General features: G+C 46.9%; 1 long non-coding RNA gene across 1 annotated transcript; it reads right to left on the bottom strand.

Moving 5' to 3' along the window:
- Positions 1-2,850: 2,850 nt before the first annotated feature.
- On the bottom strand, positions 2,851-16,750 carry LOC115655927. Its single transcript, XR_004001538.1, has 3 exons — positions 16,740-16,750; positions 9,865-9,872; positions 2,851-2,955 (listed from the first exon to the last, which is right to left on the bottom strand). It is a non-coding gene; the product is annotated as an uncharacterized LOC115655927 (long non-coding RNA).
- Between the last annotated feature and the right edge of the window lie 245 nt (positions 16,751-16,995).

Genomic DNA, 16,995 nt, shown 5'->3' with positions numbered 1-16,995 from the left:
TATAGGCACTAAAGTGAGCAGATGTGACTTCTGTGAACAAAGAATCTACTGAGTTTGAAGTTGCCATTTTTCCATAGTCACTCGTCAAAGCAGAGCCATACTTGAAGCAGGGCCATCTCTGGGGGGTGCTTTGTAATTCAGATCTGCATTTTGTACCAGAAACACCTCACAGCAGCTGTCCCAAGCAAATATAACAAAACCACATTTTGACAGGAAGAATCCCATCCCCGTGGTATGAAAATGGGCAATGGGAGGAGGGGAGACAGGACCCAGCAATGGATCTGGTGACAGAAACCGGGGCCAGCCCTTTGCTGGACTCCATGCCCCTTTCAGCACACCTGACCCCTCAATGCAGGCAACCTAAATTCTGGCCTCTCCTAACTTTTGCATGCATGACCATGCAGCCTTCATAATGATCTTTTCATGTAGTTGCAATATATATAAGTACACTGCATCATATTAATATAGCACATAGACGTCCGACCCCTAGTGGCTGTAATTAAGATCTACACAATACATTTGTCGCTAAAGAAAAGGTCATGAGAAGACTGCAAGTGGAAACTGGGTAGAAACCACCTGGATCACCTGGATCAATCAGTCTTCAGCTGTCTTTAAGACTGCGCCGATCACAACACATCCACCATTCTTCTCGCATTCGTGCCTTTCTTCTCCACGTTCGTCCAAAATGTTTTATAATGTCATCTTCCCATCTTCTTGGAGGCTGACCAGGTGGTCTTTTCTGTTCTCACGGATACCACTCAGTAATGATTGTGGTCACCTATTGTCCGTGAACCGTGCTATGTGGCCCGTCCATTGTATCTTATATCTGCTTTCCACAATAATATCTTTCACACTGCTGCATTCTCTAGTTATTTCATTTGGGATACGATCCAGAAGGGAAATTCCCAACATAGCTCATTCCACTGCCCTTTCAGCTACCAACAGCTGCTGTTCTTTTCTCTTCGTCAGTGCCCATGTTTCACTGCCATACAGCATGGCTGGCAGCACTGTTGAATTGAAGATATTTGTACGTGTGGTCTTGTCGATTTTCCCTTTGAGGATGTCCTTGATGGAATTAAACGCACACCATACTGCCTGAATCCTTCGCAAGAGTTCTCCGTTCATGTCTTGGCGCATATTAACTTCTTGGCCCAAATAAATGTACTGTTGCACTTCTTCAATTTCTTCTCCTGTTAACGTTATTCAGGCTTTTCATAAGACGTCTGATCGCATGTATTTTGTTTTGCAATGGTTCATTTTCAGACCGACCTGACTGCTTTTCTTGTCAAGTCTTCGTAGCATGCTCTGCAGTTGGTTGGTGCTTTCGGCAATTAGTACGTCGTCCGCAAATCTGAGATGAGATAATCATTCTCCATTTATATAAACACCACTCCTCCAATTGATCTTGTTCATTATCATTTCAAGGCAGGCGGTAAATAGTTTCGGTGAAATCGTATCTCCTTGCTTTATGCCTTTCTCGATTGGGATGCGGAGGCGAGTTTCGAGGACAGTAATGTCTGTTGTACATCCAGTATTCACTTCCTTCAACAAACTGATGTATTGCAGGTTAATGCCCTGCTCTGAGATCGCCTTTAATATTGTGTTGAACTCGATGCTATCGAAGACCTTTTCATAGTGGATGAAAGCAATGCACAGCAGGAGTTTGTATTCCCTCGCTCTTTCTAGGAGCTGGCTAAGGGTAAATATATGGTTGATCATGCTGAAATTTCTTCGAAACCCTGCCTGCTCTCTTGGCTGTTGTTCATCTACGAGAGTCGGTTCATTATCACCTTTGTAAAGAGTTTATAGATATGAGAGAGCAGGAATATAGAGCAATAGTTCTTAAGATTTTCTCTTACAGCAAGATGGTATTTGATTCCTTCCAGCTTGATGGTATTTTTCCTTCTTTGAGATATCAACTGAATCTAAAAGCGAGCGCCTTCCAAAGTTTTTTGCCTCATTCAGAAATCATTTCTGACGTTATTCCATCTTTGCCTAGAGCTTTTCCCTTCTTCATCTGATGTAGTGCGCTTCAGACTTCGCTGATGATTATTGGGGGGACATGTTCTTCTGACTCTTGGAGCATTGGGAGAGGGACTTTGATTCTTGATTTCAACAGTTCTGTATGGAAGTCCTTGCAGACCTCCTCCATCCCTGCCCTGTGAATTACTGTCTCTCCGTCCTTGTTCTTCAATGCTATTACAATCAATCTATACTGCGCCAATCCTTTAGAATCTAAAATCTAAAGGTTTATTCATAAAAGGAAAAAGATATAGATGAGAGCTAGAATTGTTTAAATGGAATCAATTACATACAGTAATGGCAAAGTTCTTGGTTTAGGCTTGTAGCAGTGATGAAATAAACTGCAGGTTTAAATCAAGCCTCTGGAGTACATCCATAGCTGGGATGGGTCATTCAGTCCTTTGTTCAAAGCTTCTGTTTGTAGCAAAGTCCCTCCAGAGATAAGAAGCAGGACTGAAGACAAGATGGAGATGAGGCATCGGCCTTTTATAGTCTTTTCCAGGTGTAAGAACACCTCTTTGTTCTTACTGTGGAAAATTACAGCAAAATGGAGTCTGGAGTCTCATGAGCAAGTTCCTGCATACTTTGCTGAGTTACAAGGCGTATCTGCCTTCTCTCAATGGGTCAGTTGTATAGCTGATGGTCCTTAATGGGCCATCAAGCAGGCTAGGCAGAGCTAACACCAACTTGTCTTGGATGTCACCAAGAAGCATAGCAGAGGTTTGAAATTCAGACAGTATAGAGTCAATATTCATAACTTCAACTACAAAATTGATACACACATATAGACAGCATAATTATAACCCGCAACCTATAATCTGGTCTTAAACACCTCATTTGACCCCCTTTATACAAGATTTGGTGCCACTACATGACTTTGGTTGCAACCATGTTCTATGTGGTCCCAGTTCAAATCAATAACGTGACACTGGGCTCAAGGTCTAGCTCTGCCACAGACTTCCAGTGTGACTCCATGCAAATTACTCAGGGTGAGGTTTGCCAAAGCACTCAGCATTAGCCTGTTGCTTCTGTATCAAAGGGCTTGTACACCACAGACCTCATAGACTCATAGACTCTAGGACTGGAAGGGACCTCGAGAGGTCATCGAGTCCAGTCCCCTGCCCTCATGGCAGGACATGGCAGGACCTCATTCTCAGCCAGTCAGCCATGTCCCTTGATGCTGGGATGCTACATCTTCTAATGCTTAACCTCACTTCTCCCTGCCCCACCTATCTAGTCTCCCTCCACCGCCTAATGGGAAAGGAACGAGTTTGGTCCTCTGGATCAAATCCCTTCTACATGCCTGGAGGCATCTTTCATGTCTCCCCTACATCTTCCCTCTAGAATGAACATACCCAGACATGCCCTTCAAAAAGAAAACCCCCAGAATCTTCTGCACGTTTTCCCTTCCTGCTCTCATTTTGAAAGAGCATCTATAATCTTTCATCCTCTGCCAGCAACAGGAAACCCAATTGCTTCTGCAGTCTGGCCAAAGCACACCACAAACTGGCAGAGCAGCTCAATTTTTAGCAACAGGCACCCTTGATGCAATCTCTCTCCTGACAAGTCAGATCTTTCAACAAGGCACAGGGCCCAAAGCCAAATTTTCCAAGTGTCAGGGATTTTCTGACCAAGGCTTCTGGCTCAGTGCTTCATAAAGCTAGGGGTCATCTGCAAAGTTCAGAGCCCAGCTCCCTAAAGTTCTGTTCTCTGCATTTAACTCAACCCATTTCCATTTGTCAGCTGGTGGAAAACAAGTGTATGAGAAAATGTTACTGCTTCTACCAAGTGAAGCCCCTGCCCAACAAAGCACCTAGGCTGAGATTTTCAAGTAACCTGCGGGAGGTTTGCTGCCCCAGGCCCACTGATTTTTCAATAAGCCTCTTTGCGACACCCATTCCTAAGTACTTGCTGAACTTTTCTGGGAGATGACTCGTCTGCATAGTCAGTGGAGCTGTTCATGTGCTAAAGGTTAAGCACGTGCTTAATTGCTTTGCTGAAGCAAGGTCTGAGTCAGTGAGTATATGTGTGCATGTGTAACACTGACAGACCCTGGTCATTGACGGACGTAATTGAACCTGACACCACTAGAGCTGAGTGCATGAGCCTCTCTCTTCCCCCTCAAAGAACACCACACCCAGGAGGAGTGTGGATTACACATGTCTGCACCAGTGTGTGTGTGCAAAAAGTGGTAAATAAAACACAACGGGACTTGGTGGAAAAGCAATGTTTGTTGTAGTGCTACAGTGTTTTAATGGAGGGGCGACTATAATAAGTTACTCTAAAGGAAATGCATTGGTGAATCAATATCTGCCGGCCCAGTGGGAGAAGCGGAGTTCAAGCTGTAATTCCCCTGGAGCATGGAAACTCATGCTTTAAAACATTCTACATTTTTGGCTTGAGGATCTGGCCTGTGAGAGATAGAGTATATGGATGATGGACACCACTTTCACACAGGTTTAGAGCTGTGGTTCTGTAAAGTTTCAAATCAGCTTTGTGGGCTAGAACCTCAGCTGCTGCAAATCCACATTGTTTACACCAGCTGAGGATTTGGCCCTACAGAAACAAAAGCTTTACTTGCAGAATGATTGGAAGAACTTAAAAGAATAAAGAGGGGGAGGAAAACCAGTAAACCAGAAAGAAGTTGGGAGATGAACCCATTGTCTTACAATAAGTCACGTTTACTACTCAAGGGAAAGGCAAGGACCAGACTGTTTTGAAATGAGACTGGAAGGCGTAACAAGATTGTGGTAGCTAGCAGTTGCATATTGGGTCCCAGTGGATGGAGTAGGTGGCCACTTCTTTCCGTTTAAGATCATAAAGAAAGGAAAACATCTGCTTTGTTTTGCATACTCTCTCTGATGAGTTGCCAAGGCTCAGTGTCATCTATTACCAGCTTCTGTTATGTATAGAAATGAGCTCATGCTGCAAAATATGGATTCAGCTATAATATATCAGGACACAAAGAGATCAACCCTTAAGACCTAATCTCAGCAACAACATGGGCTACCACAAGCACATCAGCGCTGTCCTTTCTTGGCTACACTGGCTTCCCAAAGAACATTGAATCAAGCCCTGGGTCCTTACCTTTCAGGTGCTCAGTGGCCTGGGCCTAGGGTATCTAAAAGATGGCCTAAAGCTCCAGGACGAGGACCCTGGTTAACAGCTCTGCAGTTCAGGTACTTTCTACAATAAGGGTAAAGCTTGTCTGTGCAGGAGACAGAGCTTTCTCAGGGGGTGGATTGGGACTGTGGAACAAACTCTCCCAGGGACTAAGGACTGGCACAAACATTCCTCTCCAAGGGCAAGGTACATGTCTTCAACCTGCCTTCACCCATCTAGAGATAGTGCAGAATATAAGAAAAACCATACCATGGACTCCTACCAAACCATTACACTGCCCACACAATTCACCCCAGGGAAGAGGCGGAGAGAAAGAAGAAACCATGTGTGACAGCTGTCAGTCATGGTATTTAGTGCACCTCTGGAAAGTGGTGAGTGTGGTACAAGACTCTGATGGGAATAGAATCCACATTTTTATACCTTAAAAGTCAGCTGTGTTTGGATCCAAGGGTTTGGTTCTCCCCGTTACAGCGATAGGTGGTAGATGCAAAATTCATGTCTAGGTCTGGGTTCAGATTTCAAACACTTCCAAAGGTTGGGGCGGAAGAGTAGAGCCAAAGTTGTCAGTTGAACATATCCAGTAAAACATCTCTTTTGCCACCAGAAACAATACCGATACGTAGGGCTCCGTGTTTGTCACAGAGGTTGCAGAAATCATGGATTCTGTAACTTCCTATGATCTCAGTGACTTCTGCAGCAGCCAGTGTGACTGACCCCAGGGCCACCCGAGCAGCTGGTCAGGTGGCCCTGGGGACAGCCTCAGTGGCCACTGATGGAGCAGCCCCGGTCCCAGGGACAGCTGCACTGGCCGATGCTCTGGCAGCCTCTGGCAGCTGGCCCTGGGGACTGTCCGAGCAGCAGCCGATGCGGCTGACCCTGGGGACCACCTGAGCAGTGGTCCTGGGGGCAGTGGGAGCAGCCGCAGCTCAGCGGCTCCCGGTAGCAATCCTGGGGTGGCCAGAGCAGCCTTTGTCCTCCTGGGGCTTCTCCCCCCAGTCTCTGGTGTCGTGGGCTCCTCCCCTCCCCACTCCCATGGCAGCAGTCCTCCCTCTAAGATTAAATCAGGGGAATTTATGGTATAAGTCATGGACAGCCCACGGGCAATAAAAAATATCACAGCCTGTGATCTGTCCATGACTTCTACTAAAAATACCCTGATTCAGTCGTAGCCTTACTGATACGTTAGGATTAGCGCTGGCTCGGGAGAGTGCTCATTAAGTTCTGAGTGTGTATCTGTTGGATGGGATCAGAAGTGCTCAGCAATCCCTAGGCCTGTTCATTTGGAGCCAGGTGATCTAAGGGCCATGCCCACTGTGTCCATCAAGTTCCAAGTGTCTATAAAGTAAAGACTAGCAACGCCTGTGAAGTCCTACAGGGCCCAAGATTTGCATTTCATACATCCCCTTTCAATGGAGGATCTCAAAGCATTTCCCAGACATTAATCCTCTGTGATGGAATGCACCCCTGTATTCCCACCCTACGCGCTATTACAATGAGCTTTGTACAAAATATGCCTTGGGAAATATGATTTAAAAACTAATAATCCGCTGGTCAATTATATCATGGCAAAATGTGAGTAACAATATTGTGTGTAAAGTTACGAACCCGCCCCTGGACCCAGAGGGGCCTGGCATGTTGTGACTCCGCCTCCCACTAAGCCCCAGAAATAGACAAGCAGGTTTAGAGCCTCATGTTTCCAAAGGGGCTCGGACTCTGCCTCCCGTCTGACTCAACAGAGAGACTCTGCCCACAGCAGTTGGATTGAGCCCCCGGCGCTAGGGTGACAAAGGGAATGTAGGCGCTGCAGTGGAATTCCCAGCCTTGACTTAGGCACCCACCTAGGCTTCCCAGGCATCATGTGGGGACAGTTAAGCACCTGAGACGGTGATGCTCAGAAGGCAGCAAGCAAAGGGAGCCGCCTAAGCTAGCCAGGAGTGAAATACAGAGGAAGGTGTGGGGCTTAGGGCCCTGATCCACACAGCTACTTCAATGCCTGACTCCCACTGAGCTGGGCCCTGGGCAGCTCGCTCCCTGTGGGATTCTCAGCCATAAGCCTCTTCTGCAGTTAGGTGCTGAATCCAGGACAGCCCTTCCCTGCAAGCACACACCACTGAGAGAGAGAGCCCATCACCCTTGTAACCATGTGGGCCAAGCCCCTCAGCCAATGACTGAGCATTTCACATCGAATGAAACAGGAGAGAGCCCACCCCAGAACACCCAGCAGCCTAGCGGTCAGGGCACTTTGCTGGAGTGGACGAGACCTAGGCACAAATTCCTGCTCCAAATCAGGCAAAGTAGGGACTCAAACCAGGATCTCCTGTGTCCCATGTGAATTCACAAACCCCTTGGTACCTGGAGTGTTCTAGAGGGGATGAACGCAGGGCAGCCAGCCCTAAAAATTCCCAACCTGCTTTCCCTCAGCTGTCTTTTGCATGGGTAAGGTGCATTCCTGCCAGATTAGGCCCTGAATCTAGCCTTTTGTGACTACATCATCCACCCACATAGACACAGGTGGATCTCCATGTTTCCCAAGGGTTCCTAGCACCAGAGGCAGCATATCTTCTCCTTTCCCCTCCTCCCAACCCCAGAATCCCACAGTTGGATTTGGGACCCTGTTTCAAAAGTGGTCTCTAGATTTTGTGACCCCCATCCCCACCCCACCCCCAAAAGACAAGAGCATGCTTTGGGGGGCAGTTTTTCAAAAGGAGTCCCCACATTTCACAACCCCACCTCCCACTGATCCCGGATTTGTTTGATCAAGGCCACATGTAAACCTTAATCCAGCTCTGAGAGGAGCCACAGGCAGCAATTCAGCCTGCCTCATGCACACGGCTTGCAAGAAGGGGAAACTTCAGATTATTCCCACACCCCACACTGTGGTTAGGCCTTGCATTTGCGGTAGAGTTCATTTGCCTGCACAGCACATCAGTTGCTTTGATGTCACATGTGACGTTGGGATGTAACTTGCGTTTTCTGCTCTCTGTCTAACCCACTGTTGTCGAGTGCTGTGCACTCTGACTGTTCCCCAGAGCAAGGCTGGACTTGTCTGCTTGGCTTGACAGACTGGGGATCAGGTGGCTTTGGGGGGGTTCTGTTAGATTTATCCTTGGTGCTGGATTGACAGCCCTGGGGACTGACCCTTGCACATCCACAGCACAAGAGCAGCATGGGCTGAATGGTCAGACCCACATGGACCTTCAGTAATCTCCTTACCCCTGATGCATGAAGGGTCAGTGCGTCGACAGTGTAGAAAGCATTACCTAGTAGACCGGGTACTGGCTGGGGATTCAAGAAACCTGGCTTCTTTTCTTGACTCAGGCACAGAGGCCCTGTGTGATGCTGGAGAAGCTGCTTAAGCTGCCCCATGCTTCCATTTCCCCATCTGTAAAGTGGGGCTAGCATTTCCCTACCACAAGCCTGTGAGGATGAAAAGCCATTCATGAGAGTGGGGCACTCAGATAACACCATGATACGGGCTATATAAGTAACTGGATAGATAGAGACATCAAACCAACAGTTTAGTGGTCCCTTATCTCCCAAATCATCTACGTGCTGTTCTGAGTGACACTTCTTTCCAGCTGACTCTACCTCCAAAGAGATCCTGCTGTGGGCAAAACAGAGAGCTGCTTTTGCTGGTGAGATTGGGTTTGTGGATAATGCACCAGACTGAGACTCAGGAGATGCGGGGTCAATCCCTGACTCTGCTACAGATTTCCAGCCTGGCCGTGGGCAAGTCGTTTTGTACGGGGAGACTTTGGCAAACCAGTAAAGTGCCTGAAACCACTATGGCTTATTGTTAAAGGCAGCCTAGTCAGCAAGCTGTTAAAAGCAAGTCTCAGCTTGACCAAGGCAGGAAGGGAGGGGGATTTAGGGTGCCACCGGAAGGGCAGCTTGACTCCTCGTCCTCCGTCATAAGAATTGTGTTAAATTTGCTGATACATACATTTGAAAAGAGCAGGATATACCCTTAGGAATGTCTATTGAGGTCTCAAGGCTGCAAGTTCTGGAAAAACCCACACCTGGTTATTCAATAATCAGAAGGAGCCTCTTGCTTGATCATTGAAACTGCTTACTTAACAAGGTTTCTTTAAGGGACATGTTATTCTATTCCTAATGTATAAATAAGGGGACTCGTTTCTTCGGGACTGGCCTCTCCCTCTGGATGCATCTTATGTTCCCCAGCAGCAAACGGGCTGTGTCACTCGAAAGCCACACTCAGCTTTAGTAATTATCAAGGGTTGGGGGTGTTTTACTAATCTTGTTGCGGACATGTGTAAGTGCTTGAGACTAGTAAAGTTTAGCTTTAAGTGAAAGCACTCATGTTGTCCTGTTTGTGCCAGCCATCTATCGGTCAGACAGCTGTGTCTCCCCTGATTTACTTCCTGACACCTCCTCGCACAGAGTAAAGTTACCAAGAGCTTTGGGTTGAAAGAATCCCAGGTAAGAATTTGATCTACCCTGTGCCTCAGTTTCCCATCTGTAAGTGGGAATAATAGGAAATAAAATCAGTGGAATGGGATAGGGAGGAGTGCTCCATATGGACTGTGGTGGAGATGTATAGGTAGGGACAGAGACCAAGAAATTGGGGGGAATGCTGAAAAAAAATCCTGCTTGAGGATTTCTGCTAATGGACACCATGATGCTTAAATGCTTATAGTATCAGAGGGGTAGCCATGTTAGTCCGGATCTGTAAAAGCAGCAAAAAGAATCCTGTGGCACCTTATGGACTAACAGACGTTTTGGAGCATGAGCTTTCATGGGTGAATACCTATCTGACGAAGTGGGTATTCACCCACGAAAGCTCATGCTCCAAAACGTCTGTTAGTCCATAAGGTGCCACAGGATTCTTTGCTGCTAAATGCTTATAGAATCATAGAACTGGAAGGGACCTCGAGCAGTCATCTAGTCCAATCCTCTGCACTCAAGGCAGGACTAAGTATTATCTAGACCATCCCTGACAGGTGTTCGTCCTACCTGCTCTTAAAAAATCCCCAATGATGGAGATTCCACAACCTCCCTAAGCAATTTATTCCAGTGCTTAACCACCCTGACAGTTAGGAAGTTTTTCCTAATGTCCAACCTAAACTGCCCTTGCTGCAATTTAAGCCCATTGCTTTTTGTCCTATCCTTGGGGGTTAAGAAGAACAATTTTTTTTCCCTTCTCCTTGCAACAACCTTTTATGTACTTGAAAACTGTCATCTTGTCCCCTCTCAGTCTTCTCTTCTCCAGACTAAACAAACCCAATTTTTTCAATCTTGCCTGTTAGGTCATGTTTTCTAGACCTTTAATAATTTTTGTTGCTCTTCTCTGGATTTTCTCCAATTTGTCCACATCTTTCCTGAAATGTGGCACCCAGAACTGGACACAATATTCCAGTTGAGGCCTAAACAGTGCAGAGTAGAGCAGAAGAATTACTTCATATGTCTTGCTTACAATACTCCTGCTAATACATTCCAGAATGATGTTGGCTTTTTTTTTTGCAACAGTATTACCCTGTTGACACATACTTAACTGGTGATCCACTATAACCCCCAGATCGCTTTCTGCAGTACTCCTTCCTAGGCAGTCATTTCCCATTTTGCATGTGTGCAACTGACTGTTCCTTCCTAAGTGGAGTACTTTGCATTTGTCCTTATTGAATTTTATCCTATTTACCTCAGGCCATTCGTCCAGCTTGTCCAGATCATTTTGAATTTTAATCCTATCTTCCAAAGCACTTGCAACCCCTCCCACCTTGGTATCGTCCGCAAACTTTACAACTGTACTCTCTATGCCATTATCTAAATCATTGATGAAGATATTGAACAGAACCAGACCCAGAACTGATTCCTCTGGGACCCCACTCATTATGCCCTTCCAGCATGACTGTAAGCCACTGATAACTACTCTGTGGGAACGATTTTCCAACCAGTTATGCACCCACCTTATAGTAGCTCCATCTAGGTTGTATTTCCCTAGTTTGTTTATGAGAAGGTGTTGCAGGGTGCTTACCCTGCTCCTGCCCTGAAGGGCTTAAAACAGCCCCAGGGAAAGTTGTGGCTGGGAGCTCTAAACTGGGCTGATTGGGAAGTGACTGCAGCTGGGCCACGCCCCAATCTGGCCACAGCTGGCCTGTATAAAGAGGCTGGGAGCCAGGCACTCAGGACTTTCTCTCTCTCAGGGCCTGGCTGCAGGGAGTGGGACATAAGGTACCTGAGTGAAGCAGGGCTGGGGAAAGGTAGAGGAGCTGGGGAGCTCTAGCCTGGAAAGCCCCAGGCTGTGGCCTAGCATTGGGCTAATAGGTACTGGGGGTTGCAGAGGGCAGCCCATGGGTAGCTGGAGGCAGCAGGTCCAAACCCTCCTTGCCAGTGATGAGTGGCTGATACTGTGATCTGCCCCAGAGTGTGGGGCTAGACAATGACTGGCAATAGCCATATACTGAGGCAAGGTGGGGATAGAGGGTGGGGGTTCCCTGGGGAGGGGAGACCCTGAGAGAAAGGGGGTACTGCCAGGGGGCAGCACCCCAGGTAAAAGGGCACCAAGTCCAGGGAGTGACACAGGGGGCCAGAGGACAAGTGGATCACCAGCCTGCAGAGGGTGCTCCAGAGCTGAATTGAGCTAATTCCTGGAAGACACCAGCAGGAGGTGCTGCAGGGGTGAGTCTGCTCATCTACAGAAGGTCATGCAAGACTGTATCAAAAGCCTTATGTCCAGCAGCGCAGGCTTGCATGGTGATATGGGGCAAGTAACAAATCTAGTTGTGCCTCAGTTTCCCCTGTTGCAACATTGGGATAAAACCACGTTGTTCTGTGCTCTGAAAAGATCAGTTATCAATTGAGATTCTATTAACAAGATTAATCACATTACTGAGCTTCTCGCCCCACAACTTTCATTATTTCTCTTTGAGCCAGGAGGGCGTCCCTGGTGGAGAGCAAATGGCTCAGGTGTGACCGAGCAATCTCATTTTGAGCTCACTGCCCCTGCAGTGCTGGCCTTCCCAAAATAGAACTACAGTATTTTGTTTCTCTGAAAACCTCATTTCTTCAACCACAGTTTCCTGGAAGAGCACCTCAAATTTCCCAGGGTGAGTGTATGAAAATGTAGTACATTTGACATGACTGCATTCTTCCTGTGCCATTGTTACATGTATTTTATCAGGCAATGAGTGAGTTCAGGGAATTTTTATGCTGCTTGACAAAGTTGAGTTGGTTTTACAGCCACGATTCAAACTGTTCAGATTTTTAAAGCCAGAAGTCATCATTAGATCATCTAGTCTGACCACCTGGCTAGCACAGGGTAGAGAGTTTTACCCAGTTACCTGTTTATCGAGCCCCGTTACTTCTGTTTGACTAACACAATCTTCATGAAAGCCATGCAGTCTCCATCTGAAGACATCAAGAGATGGAGAAGCCACCACTTCCTTTGGACGTTTGTGGTAATGGTTAATCATCTTCATTGTTAAAAAGATGTTACTCTTGCTGGAATTCTGCACCACTGCACAATGCCAAATTTGTGCAGAATTGATGTTCCCCGGTACCAGAACCAGGGGAGCTAAGGGGCCACTTTTTAACACGAGAAACATATGCACTGTGGGGAAAAATGACCAGAGGCAATGTGTGGGTGGGGCCATGCAAAGTTATGTGCCCTCCCCCCAGATTTCTGCCAGGGTTCACACCAGAACCTTGCCAGCAGCAGCCTTTCTGTGCTGTGTGGGTGGGAAGGGATGGAAGCTGCTTCTAGCTGCAGAGGGGAGGGGAGAGTGTCTTTGCAGAGCTCATCCTTTCCTCCCCCTCCCACAGTGGGATGCTGCTCCCATCCCTTCGTCCCTGCACATTGCTGAAAGGCTGCTAATGCATCCAAGCAGGCTACCATCATAACCCAGCCACCTCCTGTCCCCTGGCTCCAGCGCAGGAAGGAAGGGGTTAAACCTTAAGGTGGCATTGTGCACCAGGCCAGGAACCTGACTGCTGGGACATCAGCAACCTTGTAGCCTGGACAGAGGTGGCTCAGCAAGGGAGGGTGCCCCCTGCAGGAGGAGCAGCACCACATGTGGTTGGTGTCTTGTGCACAAAACCTAGGGGATAGAGCGGCCCTGTGATCCCCGGGGGCCAGGACCCAGGCCAAGCAGGGAGGCTGGCGAGTGTGCGAAGAAAGGGCTAAACCCCTGCCTGGGAGCTGCTGCAGAGCTTGTGTTAGCACAGGAAAAGGCTGGAAATCACACCCTCCTCCACCTCACCCCAGCGATGTTTAGAACTAAAGTTGTCTCATTGTTTGGTTTGTTCATACTATAGTTATACCTTTAAATAGTATAATGCGGCTACATTTTTGTATTTAGGTTACAGTTGTACTCTTCAGGAAATTGGTATTTTCATTCCTCTGCCACTTTGGCCTTGCTCCCCACTTCCCCCGTGCCTCCCACAGTTCTACAAAAGCTCCAACGCCCTTGTTCCCCACAGAATTATTTTCCACACACAATTTGTAATTTCCACCAAAGTGCTTCCTTTTCCTGGGTTTTGCATGTTTCAAATGTACACCTCTACCTCGATATAACATGACCCAATATAACACGAATTCAGATATAATGTGGTAAGCAGTGCTCTGGCGGGGGCGGGGCTGCACACTCCAGTGGATGAAAGAAAGTTCAATGTAAGTTTCACCTATAACACAGTAAGATTTTTTTGGCTCCTGAGGGCAGCATTATGTGGATACATAACTAATACACTTCTACCTCGATATAACACCTTTGCATGCACATGAATGCTTCTGCTGCATGGTGCAATGTAAAAACCTCACTTGCACTGTATAGTAACACTTCACTGTGAACTCTACTCTGTGCATGTCTGACTCTAGTGGTGTGGCCCTCCCTCCTATATTCCCTGCCAGCCTGAACCCACCCCCTCCGCTCCCACCTATCACTGACACTCCCCAGCACTCCCACCCGTGCCTGGCATGGGGGGTGTGCATGCCATCTCTGGAGACAAGGGAGTGTTGGCTGGCAAACCAGATACATGACCCAAACCACACAGACACACACACACTTTACCATGGGCATCCCTTCCCCATGCTAACCACCTGCTATCCTACAAACTACTGCTGACGCATCAACCCACCTCCTCCCGCTACAATGGTGTGACCCAAAAACCTTACAATACACATAGAAGCTTGGCTTTGGACAAGGCATGACAGACAGACACAGAACAGTCCTTAAGGATGCTAGCACCTTAGGCCAGGTCATTACAATAATTTTGTAAAATGACTGTTTAAAGAAAATATTTATTTCAGAAGATAACTCTCATATACCTACATAGACTTTAAGGTCAGAAGGGACCATTATGATCATCTAGTCTGACCTCCTGCACAATGCAGGCCACATCTGTCAACAAAGATACATCAAGTTCTGTATTAATATGCCTAGTAAAGAATCTACTTGTCAAAAAACATTTCCTGACTCTCTTTTGGTGTCTGTTACAGACATAGTTGCCAATGTGTATTTTTAAATCAATTACCACAATAATTGAAACTGGCTGGGGGAGGGTGATGGAAACCTGGAGTCCTTAAAAGGGAACCTAGGAACTGCCATGCTGGCTCAGACCTAAGGACCAGTTAGTCCTGTGTCCTGGCACCACTAGCAGCCAGTGCCAGATGCTTCAAAAGTTGTGAGGAACCCTGATGCAGGCAGCTACTGTGAAAAATTGTTGGGTCAAAACCCCTTATGTCCAAAAAAAAAAAAGTTGTGATTTGTTATTTCAAACCCTATATTTATGGGATCAGTCACCCATCTGCCCACAGGTGTAACATGGACGCTTTCTCCATCCTCTAGGTGGCCTGTAGTCAGCTCCTGTGGCCTGGCTGGTTAGCTGACTAACTTGCTCCACTAGCTACCATAGTTGCTGGATTACTCCTCCTCCTTTTGCAGGTCCCAGCTGTCCACCTGGTAACAGAGGATCTTTGTTCTCTGCAGTCATTTTGCCCACAGTGACTTTCCTTTGCAAAGCTACAGAGTGGAAGCTTGGCATGAACTGCTGGCCTAGCATCATATCTCAGCTCGTTCCATCAGTGCCAAAGAGCCACTCTACGGCATAAGCATGAAGTGTCCTGCTTTTGTCTGGTTGGAGATGCCCAGGAAAGCCAGCTCCACTGGGACATTGGCTACTGAGGAGACTGCCTTTGGCCTGGTCTACACTTGGATTTTTCAGACCTGTCCTCTCTGACCGATAGAAGCTGTAACACAGACAAGAGTCAAACAGGGTGTTCTTTACCACTCTGCTGCCCCAACATGCAAGGACTGTCTTGATATTTGCATCTTGTACTGCACTGAGCGTGCTATTGGCTAACAAATAGGCAATACTATAGTAACAAGATTTTAGATAGAGTGATTCCAGGAGATGACTGGACAACATCTTAATCGCTCTACTGAAATCTCCATTTACAATAAAAGTGAGATAAATGCATAGGCTGGAAGGAACCTTTATGGTCATCTAGTCTGACCTACTGCATAATGTGACATGTCCTAATGAAATATTTTGCTGCCCACAGTTCATTTCACTATTCTACTGTTATTAGGATGTGGTTAGAATGATCAAACTGCCCCTAAGGTCTCATACCGTCATTGGTGACCTTTAATCAATAGCTTCTGCACTGCATATAGTGAATTGTATACAGATATCACTGCGCTGTCTGTGCCCTTTATCCCTTTGCAGTGAGTTGTTTAGACACACACATTGAGAAGGTTGTAGTATACAGATTCAGATCTTATAGGCCACATTCTCAGCTAGTGTAAATCAAGGTAATTGCAGTGCCTGCAGTGAAGCTGTCAGGGACCTGTCAGCAACAAAGCCTTTTATTACAGTAACTGTAGCAAACCGAGAATGTTTTTGGCATCTCCAGGCTCGGTTTGTAGTGCAGATTTTACTCAGAGTTAGGATAAATGAGCTGAAATGCCTCCAGAGCCCAATCTTCATTTACAATGCCCAGAAATTTGCCTTTGTTCCAAGATTGTCACTTCACCATTTACAAAAAGGGGTAGGATGTGAAGTTCAAAGCCAGATTCCAGACACTCCACTCCACAAAGTGTGAAGGAATTTAGATTCCCTAGAGAGAGACTCTAACTGGGTTTAGATTCTGAGAGCATTACTCTGAAAGCTTGGGGCTGGGGAGTGGTTGAGTACAGTGTTCTAGTTTCATAAGGCTGGGACCAAGCAGCAAAACTGAGATCGAGATCTGGGTCCAGATTCAGAAGAACCAGAGAAGCCAACCATGAAGATTTGATCCAGGTTTGGATCCCAAACACATGCTAAAGTTGGGAGCAGTTGGGGATCTGATCCAAGGGTTGGGTCCAGGCTTATTTCTAACATAAAAGGCAAAAGAGTAGCTCAATTCTCCCAGTACATCCTCTTTCCATCCCACAACTCTGTGCCCCTCCCAACTTCAGCTTAGCCAAGGCTTGACAATCCCAAGGATCCTTCTGAGCTCACATTTACCAGGTGGCAGAACAGAGAGCTACCCATCGGGCCATCTTTCAGACGCAGCTTTAGCACAAAAGCACCTGTCCTAGCACATCCTACTCTACTAGGCCATGCCTGCATTACCCATGAATTCCTACCACAGCTACCACCAGTTCAAACTGCACCAAAGGGAGCGATTGTATTCATAAGCTTCTGGTGGCTTATGGCATTTTTATCCCCAGGTCAACGGTCTGGACCCCACTCTGCTTCTTCCCATTCTCAAGCAACTTCCCTCCCTGCTGTGTATCAACTCACAGCAGTGTAGAATTTCCACTGCTAGCTCACAGGCCATTAGTCATTTCAGTGCAGGCGGCTGGAGGGAATATACAAGGTAGTGGAAAACAGAACTGGGGACTGGTGCTGCTG

This window comes from Gopherus evgoodei, chromosome 8 (assembly GCF_007399415.2).
Source record: "Gopherus evgoodei ecotype Sinaloan lineage chromosome 8, rGopEvg1_v1.p, whole genome shotgun sequence".
Classification (NCBI taxonomy): Eukaryota; Metazoa; Chordata; order Testudines; family Testudinidae; genus Gopherus; species Gopherus evgoodei.
Note: the sequence above shows the minus strand (reverse complement) of the source record. Positions and strands in the feature narration are given on the sequence as shown.